Source organism: Ovis canadensis, chromosome 1 (assembly GCF_042477335.2).
Source record: "Ovis canadensis isolate MfBH-ARS-UI-01 breed Bighorn chromosome 1, ARS-UI_OviCan_v2, whole genome shotgun sequence".
Classification (NCBI taxonomy): Eukaryota; Metazoa; Chordata; class Mammalia; order Artiodactyla; family Bovidae; genus Ovis; species Ovis canadensis.
In genome coordinates this window covers 187,093,633-187,109,306 of record NC_091245.1, presented here as the reverse complement: position 1 = coordinate 187,109,306, position 15,674 = coordinate 187,093,633, and the positions used below count along the sequence as shown (strand labels likewise).

General features: G+C 42.2%; 1 protein-coding gene across 6 annotated transcripts in view; it reads left to right on the top strand.

The window, feature by feature from the left end:
- IGSF11 (immunoglobulin superfamily member 11) overlaps positions 1-15,674 on the top strand; it is a 139,670-nt gene that overhangs the window by 47,651 nt on the left and 76,345 nt on the right. The window contains exon 1 of one of the 6 annotated variants that reach the window (XM_069554270.1): positions 319-593. The exons of the other annotated variants lie outside the window; for them this stretch is intronic. The gene's annotated coding sequence lies outside the window, so the exon portion shown is untranslated. Of the gene's footprint in view, positions 1-318; positions 594-15,674 lie in introns of those variants that run through there. 6 annotated transcript variants of the gene reach the window in all.

Genomic DNA, 15,674 nt, shown 5'->3' with positions numbered 1-15,674 from the left:
GTGGTGTGAAGCACAAGCATTTTAAATTTTGATCGAGTTTAATTTATCAGTTCTTCCCTTTTTTGCCTGTGTTTTTGGTACATATCTAAGAAATCATTGCTTAACTCTGGTGCAATTTCTTAAACTTCTCTTTTTCCATTGAACTTTTTTCTTCACTTCCAAAGTGGCTATGGAATCCTTGTAATTTATCTGACAGCCTGTGACTTTTTATAGCCCCAGTTTCACAATGCTGGGTCCATAAATCAGGTAGACCAAAATTGCATAAGTGCTTGGAGGTAGGGGTGAGGATGGTAACTATTTGTCTTGCTGTCTGGAAGAGGTATTTGCTAGAATCTTTTAATCTGGTGAATAAAAGCTTTTAAAATGGAGATCCAGATGTTGTATAAACAGGCTTTGCAATCTTTCACTAAATGTTTAAGGAATACTATCTAAATTAACTGTGTGCTGGAATCTTGGACTGTGGTTTACACTTATATGTATGTAGTAAGATATTTACAAAAGGGGAGTATTTGGGTGAAGTCTACCAGTGTAAGTTAACAACTGGAAGGCCTATGACATCAGATTCATGTCTGCTATGTGAAATTATTCAAAATGTGAGTAACCCTCATAGTCTTTATTATTTATTTCACATTTTGGAGTATGTTTGTGATGATTCTGGTGCAATTCCCTGTTCTTCCTTTTAGTGCCAGTTTAAGGAATTGCTAATTGTCCGTTCTTGCTGGAAAGTACTGATTTCCATTTGAATATAACAGTCTTTTTTGCTAAAACTTTCCTATGGTTGATTCGAGCAAATACAAGAAGCCTTCTGTTTGTGGACTGAGTGTTCAGCCAGCCATGACGTGGCCACTGTTCTCAATGAAGCTTATTCATCACTTTCCGTGCTGGTGCATTGTACGGACCTTGCCGAGGATCCTGGGGACTTTGAATGGAGAGCTTCTCCTCTGCTTACCTCCATGCACTGTTGGTATTAGGCAGTTCTGTTCTCGATCTTTTCCAGACCTTGTGGATAATTAGGTCTTTTTGTTTTCCATTGATTCCCAATAGTGTCATGGAGATGATAGGCACTGATTGAGAATCTGTTCTTTTCCTAATAACAAAATGACAATTAATGCTCTGAGAGGTAGTTTTATGTTCTCTTTTTGTATACTTGGATATTTGTCTTAGACTCAGTGTCATTTTACACAGACATGGACAATATTATATTTCTGTAAAATAAAATGAAATGGCTGTTGATGATCTTAGATTCAAAGGTTATTACTCTCTAGGTAAACTAAACTTTTTAATATTTAATTGTGTACTTGTTGAGTAATTAGATTAAATTTGTGGATTAATTGTGGAATTTCTCGTGTAAATAGAGATGTTCAGATAGAAAAGGAGTTTTTTTTTTGTTCTAGCCCATGACTAGAAGGTAGTTGAAGTTGTTATAAAACTAAGCCTATTATATACTTTGGAAAAATAGTGTGCCCTGAAACATAGCAGGCACTTTTTATGAGGGCCTGATAGAGCACAGTCAGATCACCATATCATGGATACTGGGACTGTTTCACAGTAGTGTTAGGATAAGTTCTGTTCCCTGTGTGTGTTAGTTATGACCAAATGGGGGTGTACATAGCCACGATAGAATATCTGTGATAGAATAATATTGAATTGTTTTTGACTACATCTTAAACAGGCTTATTTCTTTCAAAATATATATTTGAAAATTTTTATTTTATTTTGGAGCATAGTTGATTAGCAATGTTATATATACTGTATCACAGCAAAGTGATTCGGTTATACATACACATATATTTTGAATTCTTTTCCCATTTAGATTATTACAGAATGTTGTGCAGAATTCCCTGTGCTGTACAGTAGATCCTGTCTGTACGTGTCAACCCCAAATGCCCAATCTATACCTTTCCCTCTAGTAATCACAAATTCATTCTCTAAGTCTGTATGTTTCTGTTTTGTAAATAAGTTCGTTTGTGTCATTTTTAAAGTGATATTAAATGATATCTGTCTGACTGATTCACTTGGTATGATAATCTCCAGGTCTATCCTTGTTGCTGCAAATAGTATTACTTCATTCTTTTTAATGGCCGAGTAATATTCCATTGTATATATCTAGCACATCTCCTTTATCCATTCATCTATCTGTGGACATTTAGGTTGCTTCCCTGTCTTGGCTGTTCTGAATGGCACTCCAGTAAACATCGGGGGTGCCTGTATCCTTTGGAACCATGTTTGTCTCTGGATCCATGCCCAAGAGTGGGATTGCTGGATCGTATGGTAGCTCTGTGTTTAGTTTTTTAAGAAACCCCCATATGCTACTCCATAGTGACTGTACTAGTTTACATTCTTACCAACAGTGTAGGAGGGTTCCCTTTTCTCCATACCCGCTCCAGCATTGTTTGTAGACTTTTTGATGATGGCCATTTTGACTGTTGTGAAGTGGTATCTCATTGTAGTTTTGATTTGCATTTCTCTAATAATTAGCAGTGTTGACCATTTTTCATGTGCCTGTTGGACATCTGTATGTCTTCTTTGGAGAAGTATTTATTTTTAGATATCTGTCCCTTTTTTGATTTTTTTTAAATATATGTAGAGCTGCATGAGCTGCTTGTAAAATTTGAAGACTAATCCCTTGTCAGTTGTATCACTTGCTAATATTTTCTCCCATTTTATGGGTTGTCTTGGTATATCCTTGCTCTGCATTCTCCACTCCTGTTGCTTTCTCTCAGCAGTCACTGAGTTTCAGGGACTCACCGAATAAGCCTGTGACCTCTATTCTAAGAGGAAGCCCAGCTGTGGATCTCTGTGGCGTTTACAGTGGATTTGGGAGGGCTGCTCTTGCCCTGAAGACTGGGTGCTTCCAGAGGAGCTGGCTGGTTCGACAGTTTTCATTTGAGGGACTCAGTCTTGCCCCAGGCATGTTTCAGGAAACGCTTATCTTCATAAGGTTTGGATTGTCTGTGTTATCTCTCTAGGTAGCCCACAGACAGATGAAGGCTTGGCAGAGCTGCCCCTCTGCTTACCTCCATGCACTGTTGGTATTAAGCAGTTCCATTCTCGATCTTTTCCAGACCTTGTAGATAATTTTTGTAGACCTCTTTGTTTTCCATTGATTCCCAATAGTGTCGCGGAGATGATAGACACTGATTGAGAATCTGTTCTTTTTCTAATAACAAAATGACAATTAATGCTCTGAGAGGTAGTTTTATGTTTTCTTCTTGTATACTTAAACGTTTATCTTAGATCCAGTGTCATTTTACACAGACACACACGATATTACATTTCTACTGATTCCTCCCCACCTACCACCGCAGACAGACAGACAGACAGACAGACAGACAGACACACACACACACACACTCTATACCCTTATACATTAAAAACAACTCTTCCCACCAAGAAATGGGATGTGGCTCTAAATTCCTTGACTTCCCTGCTTTAATTCTAATCTAAATTTATGTGTAATAGTTGATAATTATTTACTTATTTGAGTATGACCTGTGATATGACAAGTGATTTTTTTTTCCTTGAAAATAGTTCTGATCCAACAGGTCAGCACATTCTAGGTGTATTCTGCTGAATAAAAATGACTTATTGTTTGCTACTTAAAAAAATAAAAAAAACTAAATGTTTCTCTAAGTCATTCTCTTTTGTCAGTTTTCCTTGATGTGATGCAGGTTCTCTTCACTTCCCACGTAAATTATTTTCCAGTATTTTCGTAACTGGTCTCTATCCCTCCCTGTTCTCTCTCCCTTCAAATCTACCTAGTTCACTTCTGAAAGAATGACTTTAATGAAAATGCAAGCACATCCTTCTCCTGGTTAAAAAAATGGCCAGTGGTTCCCATGTGTTTTGGGTAAAGTCCAAACTGTAAAGTCATTCTTTGAATCTTCGTGGCTTAACTTTCCGCACTTTTCCTGTTTACTGCTTTCTCTCAGAGTCTGTGTGCTAAACATACTGCCTACTTTTATGACCCCCCGATTCCTTTCATGTCCCACTGTGTCTGGCGTATCCTTTGTAGTCAAATGTTATCTCCTCTCTGGAGCCTCTCTGAAGAGGCTATTTGTCTTCCTCTGTGCTCACACAGTGTCGTATTGTATATAGCACTTCTGATATATCACTGTATTGCTCTGTGTACCAATACTTCTGTAAACTGCAATAAAAATGAAATAGAAAAGTGAGGTATAAAGAAGACTGAGACTAGAAAACCTCATTTCAGAATTATTAGATTCAACAGACCTAAAATTACTCAGTTTCTAAATGTTTGTGCTCAATTTTGAACTTAACTAAGTTGCATTTTGAGTAGCACTGTATTATAACTTTTATCCGTTTTCAAATGCGTGTGCATTTGCTTTCTGACTAGCCTGGGGCTGCATCTTGTTTACCTTGTGTTTTGCTTTTTCGGGTTTTCCTCCTTTGTCCCCTAGTCCTTGCCCCCCACCGCCCCAACCTCCCGCCAACCCCAAACTAGGTCTTAAAATAGTACATGACACAATTAATCAGTGAATGTTAAGTGAATTGAGTGTAGTAGTTGTTTCATTACCTTTCGATTGCAACTGGCTTGCACTTCAGTCTGCAGAGTTACGTGGACAGAGCTTTGTGTTCGTCCATACAGGTAGTACCTGGAACCTGGTGATGCCGTAGTGAAGCTCTGCTGGGGAGAGGGCTGGTGGCCCAGTACCTGCAGTCATGTTGAACCCTGCCTAATTTCAGTTGTCTCTGCGTGCACACAGGACATCTCCACATTCTTAGCACAAGTGATAAAATAGCTCTCTGCTATAGAGGAGGAGTAGAAAAGGTGATGGCACCCCACTCCAGCACTCTGGAAAATCCCATGGACGGAGGAGCCTGGTGGGCCACAGTCCATGGGGTCACGAAGAGTCAGACACGACTGAGCAACTTCACTTTCACTTTTCACTTTCATGCATTGGAGAAGGACATGGCAACCCACTCCAGTGTTCTTGCCTGGAGAATCCCAGGGACGGGGGAGCCTGGTGGGCTGCTGTCTGTGGGGTCACACAGAGTCGGACATGACTGAAGCGACTTAGCAGCAGTAGCAGAGACTAGTAACACCACTGAAGCAAGCTTTTAGCAAATAGTTGCTTTGAGGAGAATGTTTGCTGCCAGCTACAAGTGGAATGCTTCTGATTTCTCTGGTTGTGCTGACATATCACGTGCGCATGCCAAGTCTGCTGGATGATCCCTGGGGACCTCCAGCCCCCACACCTGGTTCACAGTTCATTAGCCCGTTTGTCTTCAGGACCTGCCTTATTTTGAAAGTTGTAGTTACCTGGCTTCAGGAGCTGAGAGCTTGCTGCCTATCTGTGATTTCAAAACAGGGTTCTACTGTGGTGGAAAGCCCTGGAAACCTGAGTTCCAGCCCAGGCCTCACTTCTAGTGGATTGTATGACTCTGGGCAAGTCATACTCCCTTTATAACTTGTGTCCCCGTTTGAAAATCCAGACTGTTTGTAGGGTTTGCCCTTTAATGCTTCCCTTTGGTCCCTGTGGGAATTGATGTTTGCCTACTTCGATTTTTGTCCTTTAGCTCTGGATGGTGGCCGTTATATACTGTCATACATGTACTGTGGCAGCATTTGCCATATTATGTTGGCATTCTCTTTGCTTTTTCCCCTCCCCTGGCGCACTGTAGTTTCCTCAAAGACATCTTATTCATATTTGTGTTACCTATTCTACAGTGTCTCAGTTCATGCCCATTAATGTTGGTTGACTAGTTAAGCTGCACTCTGTCCTTTGTTTTTGCTACAGAGCTTTGTTTAGCACTATGCCTACCAGGGAAGGAACCTTGCGTTGGTTGCAATTTGATATCCAGTTAATATATTGCAGGTTGTGGACGTCATGAAACGCAGCTGGAGCGATGCTCATCAGTCACATGACTGTGTACAGCAGGTGAGAGCTGTGGTTATTTTTTGACTGTTCTCCTCTGGAGGGTTTCGGTGATTATTAGCTTGATGAAGGGTTTTGAGTTGGTAGTCCTCTGTCTGGTGTGTCTTGGCCTCTGGAAGCTGAGAGAAAGATGTGAGTTCTCTGCCCACAGCCTGCCCAGCCCTGTGGGACAGCCTGCCAAGAATCTCAAGTCACATGCCCAGAGAGTGGCTGCTACATTTTTCCTTGCTCCTCTTTTTCAAGGCTGCTGTTGTTGGGCTCTCTGCCTGGTGTCCCTGAATTGTAGCTCTTTCAGTTCTCTGGGTGGTGAACTCCAAACATTGTTGAGCAGCTGATGCAGTCTTTACTGGGGCTGGATTACCTCCACTGAGTAGGCTAAGCATGTGTCTCTGCCACCACATTACCTGGCAGGATTTGCAGCCATGACCTGAACACTGAGCCCGTGGTCCTCAGTCCCCACGGCATTCTGCAGAATGTCCCGAGCCCACAGAGTGTGCCAGTGTGGCATGTGCAGCAGCCTGTCCTTACCCCTATCCTGGAGGAGAGAACCTCTCGTCCTGTTTGGTGAGCTCAAGGACGAACCCTCGTGCTCATTAGCTCCTCTAGGTAGGTATTCATTGCGTGTCCTGTATGCAGAACCAAACCCTGTGCCTCTCTGGAAGATCTCTCATACACCAAAGTGTTCAGGTGCCATGAGGAAGGTTTGTACTTTGAGTTATATTGCAGTGGTGGTGATAGATTAAAACTGAGCCTCTACACACATTTTCCTGATCCACGTGTTTGCAAAATGGTTCACAAGGTTAGAAATTTAATAGATGGAATCTGGTGGAATGACAACACTAATTAAGCTCAAGTTTGTAGAGCCACTAGCCTTAAGTTTCCTTAACACAGTGCTCTAAGTAATAGCTGTGGTCTTAGAAGAACCCCATTGCCCTGAGTCACCTATTCTGCTGAGAAACATGGAGAAAAGAGACAATTGTGAGTCTGGAGGAGAACTTCGAAAATTTCCCTTTTTTCATCCTTATATGGCCTTTTCTTGCCAATTAATTTCTGTGTTGCCTTGGGAGAATTTATTATCTGAGCTGCAGTTTCCTTCTTTGTAAAAACAAGATACTGTCACTACTCAACTTATGTGGCAATATTAAACATTAAGCATCATGTGAAGGTGTGTACTTGGTGTGGTGTCCGGCTGACCTGTGGAAATCTAATAAAAGTTCCTTGTCATTTTCCTGTGAAATTGAATATATAACTCCCTCACGTATATTTGTGCTGAAAACTAGGAGATGATGTTACAAACAGCATCAAGTAGAAATTGAGGCACTTAATGAAAAAAGTGTAGTATTTCTTAGGCACCAGGCACTGTGAGTGGAGGAGAAGACGGCTTCCTGGAGCTGCTCGCAGTCTTAACGGTAATACAGAGAAACAGGCAGGCGTTTGCAGAGGGTGTGCTGCGGGGGGTGTGGAGGGAGGGCACTCGTTCCTGCGGCTCAGAAGCGGTGGCAAAAGGTCAGGCCGGGTTCCCGAAGGAATGCGCTTTTAAAGGTGTTTCCTGGAATCTAGTTGATTTACAGGGTCGTGTCAGCTTCAGGTGCACAGCAAAGCGAATCAGTTACACATTTAGCCGCTCTTCAAAAACATTCTTTTCCCGTATAGGCCATTGCAGAATATTGAGTAGAGTCCTCTGTATACAGCAGGTTCTTATTAGTTGTCTTTTATAGAGAGTAGTATGTTTATGTCAGTCCCAGACTTCCTCCGTGGTCCGGTGGTTAAGACTGCCTTCTTGGACATCGGTTTGATCCCTGGTTGGGGAAGTTCCATGTGCCTTGCAGCGTGGCCAAAAAAATAAAATAAATAAAAGTATTTGAAGTGTGGCTTGTTGAGAAGGGGAAGGAGGTTCCAGGCAGAGGGGACTACATGGGGAGTGTACCAGAAAGACAAAAAATGTGCAAAGTAGCACGGAGAGTGTAGCAAGTCATTCAGGCTTGCTTCATTGTAATGATGTGGCCAGTGCTGGGAGGGGAAGCTGTTGATGGCAAGCCCACAGAAGGCCTTTCTGTCATGCTTGTGAAGCTTGATTTGTGTCTTATGGAGAAAGGGCTCTTAATAAAGGCCCTATTCTGGGGTGTGGCATGCTCAAATTTGCATTTTGGTTTTTTGTACTTGAAGTATAGTTAATTTGCAATGTTGTGCCAATCTCTGCTGTATAACAAAGTGTCTGAGTTATGCACACATAGACATTCTTTTTTATATTTTTTCCATTATGGTTTCACATTTGCGTGTTAGAAGTATCACTTCAGTTCAAGAGCATAGAATCTACTGGTGAGAGATACAATGTGGAGAAGCGGGGGGTGTAGATGCTAAGAGGTTGGTGCAGGAGTTCAGAGGAGAGACGATGAGAGTCTGAACTTAGAGAGGGCGTGGCGGGAGGGATGAAAAGGAGGATACCAGCTGAGAGTAACAGAGGAGGTGAGATCTGTGATTCCTTCTTCTGAAAGGATGAGAAAGAACCTAGGGGATTCTTTTTAGGTTCTTGTTTTAGGTGCATAAGAATGGAGAATAAAGGAGAAAGGTCAGATTTTGGAAAAAGATGATAAGTTCAGTTCTGGACAGATTGAATTGGTGCTGCTTGTAAAATGTGATCCAAGGGAAGGGAGAATTAGGAAACAGTTCAGTATGTGGGTCTAGGGCTTAAGAAGGTCAGAGCCAGAGATGTAGCTTTTCATCTTGATCAATAATGATGATGTAGCAAGCAATTGAAATGGTTCCTTTGTTCAGGTACTGTGACAGAGGGACAGGCATTTGTAATATTGAATATATCACAAATGAAGCTGTCATTAAAAATGTCTGGTAGATAGCCCTCCCCTCCTACCTCAGTTCTCTCGGTCATAGAGATAGGATCCTGTTATCTCCCTTTTTTCTCTCAATCCCCATAGTGCCTTTTCGTTTGAAATACTGCTTCGAAATTAAATAAGATTGAACTTTGAATAGTCTTAAATTTTAATATGATACTTTGCATAACTCCAAGCTGCATTTTAATGTGGCTTTGCATAACTTCTGGTACCTCTGGGAGTCCTTATCAGCAATTTATTATTATTATTATCATTAGCTCTCAGAAAAAACGTTGAGAGAAAATTATTAGGACAATCAGGATGTATCCTCTAGTCTAAAGAAGGGGTAAGTGCAACGTCTGCGCTGCCATGGCCTCTTGTCCTCTCCCTTGGCATGCCCTGCCTTCCGTCTCCTGGGGGCTCTGCAGTTTTAGGTCAGAAGCAAAGCATCACTGAGTGGCAGCGCTCACTGACAAAGTGCTCGCAGCTCATACGTGTTTGGAGAATCTTCCGTATCCTCACCTTTCTTCCTGCCATTCCCTCTTTTTTCTTCATCCTGCTTCAGTAAACTTCAGTTCAGTTCAGGCGCTCAGTCGTGTCCGACTCTTTGCGACCCCATGAATCCCAGCACGCCAGGCCTCCCTGTCCATCACCAACTCCCGGAGTTCACTCAGACTCAGGTCCATCGAGTCAGTGATGCCATCCAGCCTTCTCATCCTCGGTCGTCCCCTTCTCCTCCTGCCCCCAATCCCTCCCAGCATCAGAGTCTTTTCCAATGAGTCAACTCTTCGCATGAGGTGGCCAGAGTACTGGAGTTTCAGCTTTAGCATCATTCCTTCCAAAGAAATCCCAGGGCTGATCTCCTTCAGAATGGACTGGTGGGATCTCCTTGCAGTCCAAGGGACTCTCAAGAGTCTTCTCCAACACTTAGGAAATCTTATTCTTGGATGTTTTCATTCTATTCGTTTGTGGTCTATACATATTTTCCTTAGTTTTCTTCTTGTCGGTGTTGAGATTGATGGTAACCTGTCCCTATACTATCCTCTTCCATTTGAATATGCATAGAAAATCAGCCATGCTGCTCTGGTTTCCTCAAAATTATAGCTTTACCTGTTTTAAATTTTTCTTTCCCTCTCTCCGGCTGCCCATTAAGATGGCAAGTACTCTAGGTTCAATCACTGCTGCTTCCCCTGCCCCCACCTTCCAGATACACCTCTTAAGGCTCTGTACTGCGTTGCTCGACCTCCACGACCAACCACACTTCCTAAAATACCTCTTATACTAGGGCGCTCACTGTCTCATATGGCTCATTTCATCTTCAGCAGCTTCAGTTGTCAAAACGCTTTCTTTATATAACCTGTGATATTGTGATATAGTAACCAGTGTACTTTCTCTCCCTGGTATTCCCTGCTGCCCTCTGACAGTTTTGCTTTCTCTAATTAGCAGTGGAGGGAAGAGATACATCAGCAGGATGCAGAGAAGAGGCAAGTGACTGGTTGTTGAATTTCAGAAATTTACAATGTCTGGGTCTGGCTGTAAAACTAAATTTGGAAAAGTCAGGAGAAAAGATTTTTGTAGACAAGTTGAGAAAGAGCCTCCTGGAGGAGGGTATGGCAACCCACTCCAGTATTCTAGCTTGGAGGATCCCCGTGGACAGAGAAGCCTGGAGGGCTACAGTCCATGGGGTCGCAAACAGTCAGACATGACTGAGCAGCTAAGCTCACAGGAGTTGAGAGAGCCCAGATACTGGCCTTGTGCTTGAGAGGACCTCTGGAAAGGGTTGATGAAATCTAGAGGAAGATGGACTTCTCTTTAAGACTTCACAGCAGAACCGCAAAGATTACGTTTCTGACCCTCGGCAAGATGGGGGCTTATGATCAAAGTTAAGTTTAGTTACGGAAAAAAAATGTAGAGAATGAAGCTATCGCATTTCTTGCACATTTCTGATATGTAGACTGAGATTTGTATGTATTATCTCTATTTTGAATAACAGTGAGATGCACAGGCTTAGAAACCAGTTTAATTTGGGTTTAAATCATGTAATATCCTAGTCAAGTTACTTAATCTCTCTGAGTCTGTTTTTTTCATTCGTGTAACTGGAATAAAAATACCCACCTCGTGGGAGTGTTTTGATGCTTAGATGAAAGATACATACAGTCTCTAGAGTGATGTCTGGTTTAGTAATAGGCACTCAAAACTATTCTTTTCATTTAATTTTTTCCTCTCAGTATTGCCTCTTATTTTGTCCTCTCAAGACTTAATAGAACACATCTAAGTACTTCTTTCATCTTACGGGCTTACGTATACTTGAAGACGAGTATCCTTGACAGTGGCTCACACTGTTTTGCGTATTTGAGAAGCAGTGTGACGTAGTGCATTCTGGAGTCCACTGCCTGGATGTGAATCCCAGCTAGGCCTCTTACAAGCTTTGGTAAGCTACCTAACTTCTTTGGCCCTCAATTTCCTTGTTTGTAAAATGGCATAATGACAATAATACCTACCTAGAAGTGGTCGTGGATATTAAAGATGTTAATGCATATGAAGACTTCCAGGTGCATGGTGGTTAATTAGGCATAGAATAAGTGCCTCTTGGTGACAGAGACAGCGGTACATGGTTACCTAGTCCTGTTTTATTTTCCTCTTTAGAGCCAGGTCAAGGCTGCTTTTTCTTGCCTTCCTGGCAGTTAGGTTGGGGCCGCTTATTTATTCTAAATAGTAGATTATAAGTGGAGGTGATAGGTGTCATTTATGAGCCAAAGCACTTGGCCATATGGATTGCAGAGATGCAGACGTGTTGAGTTGATGATATCACAAGGTGATACTAGACTGGGTGCCTGAGTCGCCATTTAGTAGCGGATTTTTGGATCTACAGAGAATATTGTGTGAGCAAGAAGTAAACTTTGTTTAAAGCTGCTGAGAATTCAGGGTTAATTTGCCTAACCATAGGGCATGATGTAGTCTATGAAGATTAATATATTATGGCTATTATGATTATTGACTAGTTGAATATTAAATGAAAGAAACTGTCAAGAGACCTTTTCATTGAAGGCATTAAGGAGGGAGGAGGGGAATTTACTAAGGAAACAGGGCTGAGAGAGGGACATTAATTTTTCTGTTTCAAAGAGGTTACATGAAAGTTTATGTCTTAGGTGATGAAATTCTTTGGCCTTCTTCTTCTTGCCCCATATCCTGTAATAGAAATTTACTTTTTTTTAAAGGTTCTTGTATCTTGTTAAACTTCAAACTGTTGTGTTTTGGAATCAGTTCAGTTCAGTCACTCAGTCATGTCCGACTCTGTGACCCCATGAACCGCAGCACACCAGACCTCCCTGTCCATCATCAACTCCCGGAGTCCACCCAAACCCATGTCCACTAAGTCGGTGATGCCATCCAACCATCTCATCCTCTGTCATCCCCTTCTCCTCCTGCCCTCAATCTTTCCCAGCATCAGGGTCTTTTCCAATGAGTCAGCTCTTCGCATCAGGTGGCCAAAGTATTGGAGTTTCAGCTTCAACATCACTCCTTACAATGAACACCCAGGACTGATCTCCTTTAGGATAGACTGGTTGGATCTCTTTGCAGTTCAAGGGACTCTCAAGAGTCTTCTCTAACACCACAGTTCAAAAGCATCGATTCTTCAGTGCTCAGCTTTCTTCACAGTCCAACTCTCATATCCATATGACCACTGGAAAAACCATAGCCTTGCCTAGACGGGCCTTTGTTGGCAAAGTAATGTCTCTGGTTTTTAATATGCTGTCTAGATTGGTCATAACTTTCCTTCCAAGGAGTAAACGTCTTTTAATTTCCTGGTTGCAGTCACCATCTGCAGTGATTTTGGAGCCCAGAAAAGTAAAGTCAGCCACTGTTTCCACTGTTTCCCCATCTATTTGCCATGAAGTGATGGGACCGTATGCCATGATCTTAGTGTTTTGGAATGGTAATTGATAATTTTATTAGTCAGTGAGTTAGCTCAGCTCGTAAAGAATCTGCCTGCAATGCAGGAGACCCTGTTCAATTCCTGGGCTGGGAAGACCCCCTGGAGAAGGGATAGTCTACCCACTCCAGTAATCATGGGCTTCCCTGGTGGCTAGGATGGTAAAGAATCCACCTGCAATGTGGGGGGCCTGGATTCGATCCCTGGATCGGGAAGATCTCTGGTGGAGTACATGGCAACCCACTCCAGTATTCTTGCTTGGAGAATCCCTATGGACAGAGGAGCGTGCATGGCTGCAGTCTATGGGGGTGCAAAGAGTCAGACATGACTGAGCGACTTAAGTACATTATCAGATACCATTTGATAGTACTGACATCAGCATGAGAGGAGTTTGAGAAGATAGCGCCCAAGTTAGAGTTTGTTGTTACCATTAGCCAAAGAAAAACGTTGGGAAAATAAACTTATTTATAAGGAGAAGATAGTGACTTCACTGTTGGACACTGAGTTTGAAGGGTATTAACATGGTAGTTGGAAATATGACATTCCACTTCTCTTTGAAAGCTGGGCTAAGAGTGCTTTAGATGAAGACTTCTTGTTGCTGCTCTCAAATAACCCCAGTCCCTGATTTTATATTTGATAGAACATATCTTAGAAATTTTAGAACAAGTTTGTGGAAATATATGATTTATTATATAAACTTTGGACAAACTTTCTATGAGCACATCTTTTGTTCAGTAAGAGGTTCAAATTTATCTGCTAAATATAATAATGAAAGCTACATGAAATGAGTAAAAAGTTTTTTTTAAGGAAAGGTACTACTGATGGAAATAGAAAAGTAGAATGGCACTTTAAAAATATATATCTGGCTTTGTGAACAAAATAATTTTTCTTTTTCATGGCAAAGTTTCTTCAATAAAAAGATAAGAGAGGAGACTTTCTTCTCTGTCAGATTTAATCTGAAGCCATCTGCTGCTGTATCTCATTATGTTCTGTAATTAGAGCAATTAGGATGAGGCTTGTACTATATATTGGTCTTGGAAGGAGAGTTGATCTATTTGCAGGCTTATTTTGAGAGACTGGAGATTAATGGCCTAATCTTTTTTGTAAACTGATGAAACTGAGAAATGTTTACTCAGAGAAGGGCAATTTTTTTCTCTTCTTTGCAATGTTGCTTTCTTATCACTATGGTGATGAGGTATCTTGGTAAATATGGTTTTTAATGAGATTAACTCCGAAGATAAGAGAGAAGAAAGACTGTAGAAGAGCAGAGAGGAGATGAGCTCTGTGGAGTGCTGATTGTGGTAGAAGCCTCCCCCCCCCCCCCCCCAAATTTGACACTGAACTGCTTGTTTGAAGAAAGGAATGGAGAACAGGAGGAGAATTGAAAGGAGAGACGTTGATTAGAGATGTGCTGAAGTCTCCTTGGGGGGACCAGTCACATGAATGTGGTTTGCGTGCTGAATAAGAGCACTCGGATTAGGTGCTGTAACAAGGATGTGCTAAAGAATTGTGGGACCCCTCGAATAAGACTGCATGCCCCTCAACATACGCAGGTAGAATTAGCGTGCTTTTCCATGACCTGGGAGGGACTGAGAGTTCTTCCTTGCTGCTGTTTCCCTCCTGGCTCTTCGTCTTCACTGCAGTTACTGATACATTAGTGGTGATTCTCATTACCAACAACTGAACTGCTGTGTTATTTTCCAACTGATCTTTGTTAAACCATTATCTCCTACCGCTCAGTCCACCTGTGGCCACCAGATACATGTTTATGAAACATCATTTCCGTCTCTGTTTTTATTCACATGCTTTCTGCATTGTCCAGCATGCCCCACTTCTTATCCTGTCGTTCAAGGCACATGGATCCTAGCGTTCATGTCTCCTGAGAGGAGGCTGGCCCACGTTATCATCCACAGCCCTTCTGCGTGAACCCTACTACCTGAAGCCAGTTTCGTGTCTTCCTTGTCTTAAGAATGCTTCATGTTCATGTCTGCTGCTGATTCTCCATGCGAGCTGCTTTTCTTTTCTGAACCCCTCGTTTCTCCAAGTCCTAATCCATGGTCCGCCTCAGTACTTAAATATCCTCAATATTTTCTACCACTGTTGTCTTTTAGGTTTTTATTTAATAGTCTGCACAGTGCTCAGAATACTTGCTCATAATGTAATGGGGGCTGAAAAGTTGGTGGAGATTGAACCATGCACCTTTAAAGGAAGTGGAAGAACTTTAGAGATCGAGATGGCCCTTGTTCGGAATTTCAAGTGGTTGTGGCACCAGGTCTCTGGGACTCAGACAGACGAGTCAGCTGAAAGAAATGAATTGGGTCTTTATTTCGTTTATTCGTTTAACCTTCTGACAGAGCCCTGGTGGCACTGAATTCCACTGTGCTCAGGCAGTTGACAGAGACGACCATTTTCTCTAGTTTTAAGGGGACTTATCCTGGATGCACTGAGTGTGTTTAGCTTCTGGGTGGGTGCCCGGGGCTGCATGCATGGAACAGTTAATTCTAGGGGCTGTCCGTGCTCTGCTCTATTCAGATCAGAGCTTATTTATGAGTGCCAGCCACTGCTGAGCTTGGCACATGCTGGTGGGCAGGGGAGGCCTGCTGGCTCTGCACATATGACAAGCTCTGCTCCTGCTGGGTGGGGCATATGCTGGGGTGAGAGAGCAGCAAAGGGGCAAAACACTGGGAGTGAGCAGTAGGAGCAGAAAGAAAAGGAGGCATTAAAAAAAAAAACCACACACACAAAAAAAACAGAGGGGATTGGCACCACTTTCCAAGTTGAAGCAGCCAGGGAGAGCAGGGTTGTCTTTCTCAGTATCTTGCATCTTTATTTGGATCCTAGTATCACCTGGAGGTAACTGATTCCAACCTTTTCTTCACTTACAGTGTAATCCATGCCTTATCCGAACTCTACTTTAAAAAGACGTTAACTCTGTAATAAAGGTGTCCATATTTTAGTTCTCCAGAGTTACTGAACTCTGTATTTTAGTTATGCCAGTGAGACCCTGATCTG